Below are 10,016 nucleotides of genomic sequence, written 5' to 3' on the forward strand. Positions count from 1 at the left end.
TCTGGAATGCTTAATGCAATTCCTTGAACTCTTCCAAAACTGGCAAGAAGCTGGTGTCTTCTACTAGAGGAAATGTTCTTAATTGTGTTCCTAGAATTCTTCCAAAACTGGCAAGAAGCCGAAGTCTTCTGCTAGAGGAAGTGTCCCAGATTACCAACTGAAGGCATGTTCACGGGCATCTTTGTCGCTGGCTACAACTCTGAAACTGGTGTGGCAGGTTGTGGCTCAGGGTCACTTGATGTGGCTTTGAAGCTTGTAGATGACCATCATTTCCCCCCCTGTCAGATACAAGGTGAGATGATGGAGAAAACTCAACTGCAAGACTGTTCAATACTCTGGAACAAGTTCTAACATGTGTTTGGAATATATTCTTGGCTGTTGATGCCCATTGCCAAGAAGCGATCCATCCAAGATGAATCTTTGTTCTTGTAGGATGTTTATTTCTGAAGCATCTGTGTGAGGAATGACTGGTTTTATGACAGTGCTTACATGGATGAAGATTGAAACAGTGATCTTTCAAATGGCCAACTCGGTCACAGTGTTGGCATTTTACGATTTATTATTGTTGTTGCTGCTGTGGAAGAGGGGCAGAATCTGGAACAGCTGGATATGAACTCTCATGAGGAGCAGCTAAACTATTATGAATGAATCCAACACTCTGAAACTGAATGGGCTTGGTGTAGTCTGGAATATGAAAGGACAAGTCCTTGTCATATCCAAGACCAGTTCTGTCCTTGTTGTGGACAAGCTGTTCCCAAGGTCTAATGATGGGCTTGGGAAGTGCAGACTGAGTTTTTGCATCTGCATGTACAATTGTTGCTTTATTGGGTACTGGATCTGAATGAACTTGAACAATATTGACTTGTTGTTTATGGGAGTCTGCTTCATTGTTCTGAACAGAAACAGGTTCAGAATGACTCCTTCGTTTTAATTCTTCTTGCTGTAGCTGTGTTTCAAGATGCAAAAACTCAATATTTTCGCGTGCATTTTGTAGACATGTCTGAATTTATGAGAGAGAGCCTTTGTTGATTTGGAATGTTTCATGATTAGAGGAATATATCAGAGTTTTTAAGAACTCTAATATTTCAGTAATTCGAGGCATATTCTTCATTGTCAAAATTACACCCCTTTAAAAGACTGATTACAACTATGACCCAATGAGTAAAAGTAACACCCACTCACAGTACAAAGACACAGAAAAATCCTTTGTAAATGTGCAGCAAATGAATCAAGGAACATAAACTATAATGAGTTTTAAATATAGTTCCACAACTGGGGCAGCAGCAACTGCAAACTTGCTTGGATCCTTCAAATACTCCTTCCCTTTTGAATCATAAATGATGGCTAACAAAACTTGAACAATTATAACACTGTCATAGACAGGACTTGAATGCTCATATTCCTTGACTTGGGTACGAATCAGTATTCTCTGATCTTGCCACTTTTCTCAAGCTCGAATAGTTCGTAGCCCTCACAGTTTTTCAGGCTGGTGATGCGCTTATCCAAACTGGACATTATGACTGATATTGATCCTTCTGTTTATGCAAGCTACCATTGGGTCTCATCTCAGTATCATAAGTCGAGACAAGAATTTGCTGAGTTTTATAAAAGTGCTCTTCTGTTTCTGGCTTATACTACTGTAGAGTCTCTTTCGGAACCGTTCAAGCTGGATTTAGCATTTGACTTGTCTCTTGCTGCATTACTTGGAGATAACATATACAACTTTGGAGAACTGTTGGCACATCCAATTGTGAAGAGTCTTCTGGGTACGAGTGTAGAGTGGCTATATTATATTTTACAAGCTTTTAATGTTGGTGACTTAGCTCGGTATCAAGAACTATGTCATGTTCATAGGGATGCTCTCAATGCACAACCGACGCTTGTAGAGAATGAGAAAAAATTTCTGGAAAAGATTAATATCCTATGCTTGATGGAGATCATATTTAGCCGTCCTTTAGAAGATAGAACAATCCCACTCAGTATCATTGTAGACCGAACCAAATTATCAATTGAAGATGTTGAGTATCTCCTCATGAAAAGCCTTTCTGTTCATTTAATTGAAGGGATTATTGACCAAGTTGATGCGACTGTGCATGTATCTTGGGTATAGCCTAGAGTGTTGGGAATACCTCTGAAACTAACTAGGTTAATTACGAGAATGATCATGAAATGATTTATGGTTAATCAAAATTTTATATTTGATATTTTGAAAACGTTTCGTTCCTCACGACAGACTCATAAAAGGCCAATCGATATCAAGATGATCAATGGCATTCTAAACAGACTCACTAAACGGGCACATTAACACAGGGTATATCTTCAAAATTAGTTGCGTCGCTTCTATGAAAGCCGTGGATGTAACTATTATAACTTGTTCTAGTAGCAAAGAGCTGAGAGGATTGGTCCAGCGGTGTGCGATTGACAAGTTCACATTCTACTTCTCCGTCGGGCAGCACGATGTCGTCCCAGACATTGCCAACCAAATTATTTCCAGAAAAGGAATTTTTAGCTGGCAAGATGCCCGCCAACGACTTCCCATTGAAGAAAATTGGATGGGCATTAGCAGTGAATATGCAGAAGCTAATATGAAACAGGTAACATAGGAAAAAAACAGCTAAACCTCAAACCACTTTCATTACTCATGGCACGGTATAGAGGTTTGTACCCTATCTCATTGGGTTACCTGGACGAGCCGAGGCTTCTTTTTTCTGGGGGAGGAGCTCTTGATATCCGTTCCAGGTCAAATACATCATCAAAAGATCGGATTTCTTTCACCAGGCCGTGCGAGGTCGTCCTTTTCCAGAACAAATCTTTCTAGAATCGCATTAATGGAAGGCGTTCTGGACATGGATAAGTGCTTTATCACCTCCCTGGATAACTCTTATGCTTGCTCATCCAACGCGGCTGCAGGAAAAATGGTGCAGGATGAGGGAAAACAGTCTGATACTCCCAATGTTGCAGCTTTTCAAAATGCGGATGACTCTTGCATCTGTGCGATTTGTCTTGATACTATACAACCAGAAGAGAATGGCCAGTGTGAGCTTCTTATTCTCATTCTCGACGAAAGAATTGATTCATTGGATCGTGCACCAGCCAGGCTGCAGAGGCGGATATCAAGGCTTCTTTGGTGAGCGAGGATTGTATCAGTCAAGATATACATTTGAGATTCTAGCATATGATTTTAACTCTCATTGAGTTGTTTTCATTGTTGTCTTTGTTATACCTCTGGTATTAAATTTGACTCTTGCTTAGAGGATCAATATCAGTCAAGATGTACGCATGTTTCACAACACGTAGGTTTCACAACTCAAGATGTACGCATGGAGACCGCACACAAGAAATTCAACGAAGGCTTGGCTTGCACCTTCAACGGTAATACGCACCCTTTCAGCTTCCCTGAACAACTAGAACAAGGCGGAATGGTCGCTGGGAATGGGTAAGCCTTGGCAGATTAGAGCCAACAATTTTGGAATAAGGACAGACCAGTGTCAGACCAACGTTACGAATAGATACGTTATGGCCAGAGGCAGTGCTGGTGTGCCAGAGAGCATTATGTCAGGACATATGCGTTATGGCAGAGGCAGCGCATTATGTCAGGGAAACTGTTACTATCAGCAGAACTTTTATTCCATGCTCTGATTTTTATTTGCTGCCACATCGTTTTCAACATAAACTCCTCGAATAGGAGTTAGGAATGACTGGCCACCGTAAGCAAGCTTGCTCAGCGCATATTGAAAGGAAACAAAATCATTCAACTATTATGGGACAGCATTAATATGATATGGACAGATTTGCAGTGCTGGCAGAGGCAGGTTATTTTAGGTCTGAGGGGAATTAGGCAAAGTCAGAAGTCAGGTAACGTAGAACTGACATATATATAGAGACCACAAAACAAGTGGCTCAAATTGGAGTAGGACCAGCAATCGCCCGCTCTAATACCATGTTAAACACACATGGACAACAAGAGAGATATGAAAGATAAAACATGCAATACAATTTTATTAACAAATGGTTTACATTTATATTACATGTATTGACCATTGGGTTTCACATCCCAAGGTCTCTTGGACTCCTTTTGTCCATTCGGCTTCCACACTAACCCATTTAGGATTAGGTGTCCAACAAATAGGTTCATTTTTGTTGTAGTATGGAATGAAGTGTTATACCACCATAAAGCTAGAGGTAACAACTTGACCCATTGTGTTTTTTTATCAGATACAAAGTAATGAATATATCCTTCCAAACATTTGTTCACTCCCTCAGTTTTCCCATCAGATTGAGGATGATAAGGTGAGCTAATTGAGTTCCAAGACAAGAAAATCATTTCGTCCAAAAATTTCCAGTGAAAATGGTATTTATGTCACTTAAAATAATTTTTTGGTTTCCATGTAGATTTTGAATTTTTTCAATAAATGCAAAAGAAATTGTAATAGATTTAAAATGATAAGATAATGCAGAAAACCGTGAAGTGTGAATACTTGAAAAGTATATCAACTACCACAATGACGACACTCTTTCCTTCAAGCTTGGGTAAACCTGTGATAGAATCCATTGAGACCTCCTCCCAACAGAAACATGGAATAACTAAAGGTGGTAACAGACCCTGAGACTTAATTCTCTCAACTTTATTTTTTTGGAAAAAAATACATTTTGCCTCAAAATTCTAAATATCATATTTAAGGCCATCCCAAAATACATCCTTCTTAGCCCTACGGTAATTTTTTAATAATCCCAAGTGCCCTCCTAAGGGGGAGGTGTGCAATTCCAAAAGAATTGGGAATTATTACAAAGATATAAGTAATCTTTGTACCCTAATGAATCATTTTTCCAACTAAATGTATAAGATGTACTGGGATATTGCTACAAATTTTGAATAAGTGTCCACATATCTTTGTCATTCTTCCATTAATCTCTTGCTTCAGTTAACCAATGAGGTGGGATAATAGAAATGGAACAAAGAAATGCTTCCACATCCTCATACTTTCTTGAGAGTGCATCTGCAACAACATTTGGCTACCCCTTTTTTATAGATGATTTCAAAGTCATAACCCAACATGTTCATGACCATTTTTTATCCTCTTTTGAAGTTAATATCTTTTCCAAAAAGTATTTAAGAATATCATAATATGTTTTTATCTTGAATTATTTTCCCATTAGGTAAGGTCACCATTGCTTTAGTGCATGAAGTCTTTCCAACATCTCCTTCTCATAAATATGATTGTGCAAACACTTTCCATTGATTGGAAAACTTTCAAAAGCAATGGGTCTTCCTTCATGCATTAAAACAACACCAATTCCATTTCCTAAGGCATCACATTCCACAATCAAGGCTTTTGGGAAGTCAGGGGTAGCTAGAATCGATGCTTGCTACATTGCCTCTTTAATATGTTCAAAGGCCTTAGTTGATTTTGGAGTCCAAGAAAATGCATCTTTCTTTAGAAATGTTGTGAGATGGGTTTTATTCTCCCATAATTCTTAAAAAATGTGCAATAATACATTGTCAACCCAAGAAATCCTCAAATGTTATTTATGGTTGTGGTGATTTTCCATTCCTTAATGGATTTAATTATCTTATGGTCTACCGTAACACCCTCATGAGATACTATATGACCCAAATATTCCACCTCATGTACTCCAAAGAAACATTTGGAGGTTTTCTCATATAATTATTTCTGCTCCAATAGTTTGAGCACCTTGTTAACATGTTGAACATGATCCTTCCAAGACTTGTTGTAGATTAGTATCTTATGAAAAATACTAACACAAATTTTCTAAGTAAGGGTTTGTAAATGGAATTCATTAAACCTTGAAATGTGGAAGGTGCATAGTAAGGCCAAAAGGCATGACCAAAAATTCATAATGACCTTCACAAGCTCTAAATGCTATTTTTATAACATCGTTAGTCTTCATTACAATTTGATGATATCCTAAATGAAGATCCATATTAGTGAAGTAAATTTTTCAATGTAATTCATCCAACAATTCATCAATGACAGGAATGGGAAATTTATCTTTAAAAGTGAGTTTGTTGACTCCATATAATCCAAACACATATGCCATGATACATATTTCTTGTGCGCAAATAGTAATGTAGTAGAGAAATAACTTTGAAAATGTTGAATTATTCTCACCTCTAACATTTTTGTAACCATATGTTCAATTTCACTCTTTTATGCATAAGGATATTTGTAAGGCATGATGTTTGGAGGAACACTTCCTGGAATCAAATTAATAACATGATCATGATCATGATCGCAAATAGTTGGAAGGCCTTTGGGAGTGATAAATACCTTGGAATGATTGTCCTGGATTTTTTGGAGATTTGGAGAAATACATTATTTCGACATTTGAACCTCTAGTGAGAATAATTATGCAATTATTCCCCATTGTTCTTTCTTAATAATATTTATCATGCCATTAAAACAAATTATCTTTCTTGTTTTCCCTACGATACCGATTCATTCAACTCCCTTTCCTTACAAAAAAAAAAAATTCAAACAAACTTCTTGAAAAGTAAAACCTACCATCCCCGAAGATTGTAACCACTGGACTCCTAGTGCAACATCAACACCAACCATTGGAATGGAAAGAATTTGACTATGTAATACATATTCCCCTATGGTTAGATTGATATTATGGCACTTTCTAGAGAAATTTGTAATTCCTCCACTTGAAACCATCACTTCAAACTTTAGTGCTGGATATAAGAAAAAATTATATTCCTTGGTTATCTTACAATGAAAAAAATTATGGCTACTACCCAAATATATTATCACCATTACGTTTTTCTTCTTGATATATCCTTCTATCTAAAGAGTTGGTTGCAACAATGCATTACAAGATATGTTCAAATTCATTTCTTCTTACTCTAGGGTTAGTTCTTGGTGTATATCCTCCTCTTTTGATATTTCTTGTTCCTTTTCTTCCTCCTTTTCACAATCTATGTAAAATAATTTCTTCTCAAAACACTTATGACCTTTAGTGTATTTTCTATCACAAATGTAATAAATACATTTTGAACTGTTTTCCTCCAATTTCTGTGGTGTCAACCTTGTAGTTTATGGAAGGCTAGAAGCGCAACACTTTCATCTTTACAGTTGTGAGTGGTAGAATTCCTTGTTGCCATAATTTTTCTTTCAATGTTTCTTGCCACCCTGAATGCTTTCTCTAATCACTCATGTTTCTAAAGGCAAACCTTATGTTGGATGTTATTCTTTAAATTCCCTATGAATACATCAATCCTATGCTCCTCTAGAATATCAGTTACCTTGATATTCAATTTTTGAAGTCCTAAATGTGCTCCTCCATTGCACCTGTCTGTTTGAGATTTATCAATTGGCTAAAGAAGGTGTTTCTCTTTACATCCTCATAATGTGTTATGGTTTTTTCCTTAAAAACTGACCAAGTGACAAGTAGTTTATGACTAAAAGGCTATCGATCCCATATAAACTGATTGGGTTCAAAGTATAAAGATGCAATTCATACCTTTTGTTTGTGTTGAACATCATGGAGATCAAAATATTGCTCCATTTGTATTATCCATGTTACCATATCCTTGCCATCAAACATCTTCTTTGATATTTGGAATGTGGTGGGTATTAAACCCAACATTGGAGTCTCTAAAATCATAATTCTTATTCCTTTTCTCCTCATCATGATTTTCATGGATTAACTTGTCACTACTCAAAATCATTTCTTGTAAAAACTTTGTCAACCCTTCGTTCAACCCTTCTATCATGAAATTAATCATTCCTTCCACATCTTCTTTTAAAGCATCCTTCAAAACTTCCATGTCCCTTTTTGTTTTTACTTCTAAACCATCCATATTAACATTCATCATTGCTTCCAATTTGTTTCTAGTTACTCTTTGCAAGAGGAAATTTGTTGCACCTGGTCTCATAATTTTGATCTATCATGTTGCATTTCTTCCTCTTCTTCACGTGTCATAGTGTAAATTTGAGGTTGCTCACTGGGAGTTTCGAAATTTCTTTTTCAATACATATTGGAACTACATAATAATATCTATGCTTTACTATTCCATTTGAATTACTTCACACGAACTTTTCAAGCAAAACTTATGCAAATTTAAAAAATACACAACTTTTTCTTCTTACTTTTAGGAGCCTCATAATGAAACTATTGTATCTATAAAGTTTTACCCTGCCAAGGTCTAAAATTTGGTCATATGGTATCACTTTGAGTTTTCTTTCCAATTCGACAAGTCATATCAATATTGGAATCTTCAATACAAAGATTTGCAAATTTCCTATGTTGACCTAATTATGGACTTTTTGAGTAGAGAAAATTTGTACGGGATTGCATGTGTGACTGTTTTAACTTTCAACCCTGAAATTGACGCAAATGAAGGTACATTCCGTGCACTTTCAATGACATCTTATGGAATTCAAATCTGATTCTTGAAGATAATTTTATGATGATTTTTCGTAGGTCACTTATTTAAGACCAAATTTTTAAGCATGAGAAACCCTAACCTGTTCAAACGATATCTAATAAAATAAAGCTAACTGATATCTGAAATTTCTACAAGAAATTAACTTAGGTTTATGCTCAAGGTGGTCGAAATTTTAGCTTCATAAGGTTCATATAAAAAACATTATAGTGAAAATGTCAATATCAACTATTCGAAGCAGTGAAACCATAGAATTGAAATCTCTGATACCAAATGTTATGCAACTAACTCACAAAATAGAAGAAAATATAGATCAGTGACTTGAGAAATAGCCGTTTCTAAGGGGAATCCTCCTTTACATCATATAAATGAATAATTATTGGATGATTCAAATGACAAAGCCTTCATGGTATATATAGGAGTCTAAGAGTTCAAAATATAATTAGAGTCTCAATAAAAATAATAACGTAAGGGCACAACAATAACAATATGGGACTACATGGGCATAACAATAACAATATGAGGCAACACTAAAAAAAAGAATAAAGGGGCTACACTAGTATTATAGTGACCTAACATTGGAAAAGTCGGAGTGATTGATGTAGTTCCCTTTTCATAGAATGATAATATGAGTGAATTTAGTGTTTGGGAAATGCTCCTTTTCTTACTTTTAAAACTAAATTGTTCTGGTGTGCCTACCCTCTTACATGTCATCACAAAAAAACACAATTTAGTGAAGTTTCCCCATTATTACATGCATTCATCGAATCATTAGGTTTTAATACTTGAAGGCCATGTGCCTCAACAAAAAAATAAATTCGGGTCTGGGGTAGTCACCCCTTTTTTTGTAAAACCCCAAGTAATCGAATCTTGAGTGATGTTATTCTAATGGTCACAAGGACCGAAAGATGCTTCTGACTGAATACAAACATATATGGGTAAATTTTGGCACCTAGGGACCAAAGGAAAAAACTCGTCTAAACAGAACCATGATGGGTTGTTCCCATTATTGGGATAGGTCATTAACCTGTTGACCCCAAATTGCTACTTAATATATGTGCAAAAAAGGTTAACTAGGCCACTATGATGGTGGAACATGACCCAAGCCACCATATTACTATAACAATGGGCCCTTTTAATGGTAAGGAAGTAAGCCATGTGGAGAGGGTCGAACTCAATGACCTCGAGGCAAAATCCTAGTGTTGACGGTGTTGGACCCACCAACATTTAGGGGGATCACCTAGGTATGAAGTCCCAACTAGACCTCAAACCTTTTGGTGTCAGAATCCCATCTGGTGTGATGGCCTGGTTGCCATTATCTTAAATATTTACCTCAACTCTTGCTTGTCAGCATAAAAGAGTGGCCTTCTTTGTCTTCTAGAAGTGAGGTTCACATCCGTGGTGATTGTAAGTGTTACTTGTGTAAAAGGTTCTTTCACTATAGAGGGATAGGGTGAGAGTGAGTCGCAAGTTAGTCGGAAGGAAACCCAAAATCTTGTAAGAACACACAACACAACAGGACATGCACAACTTTTGGAGGAACAGTCCACGCAGATGCAGCAGTCACAACACACAAGGGATGATAACATGTACAACACTCAGTGGA

The 10,016-nt window shown here is 36.6% G+C and overlaps 1 pseudogene; it reads left to right on the forward strand.

Annotated features, from left to right (window-relative positions):
- Positions 1-1,492: 1,492 nt before the first annotated feature.
- LOC149181145 (26S proteasome non-ATPase regulatory subunit 13 homolog A pseudogene) lies at positions 1,493-5,240 on the forward strand (annotated as a pseudogene).
- The last annotated feature ends 4,776 nt before the right edge of the window (positions 5,241-10,016 follow it).

Source organism: Pinus tabuliformis, chromosome 3_2 (assembly GCF_031772625.1).
Source record: "Pinus tabuliformis cultivar Carrire ecotype Pingquan chromosome 3_2, CPIR1, whole genome shotgun sequence".
NCBI lineage: Eukaryota > Viridiplantae > Streptophyta > Pinopsida > Pinales > Pinaceae > Pinus > Pinus tabuliformis.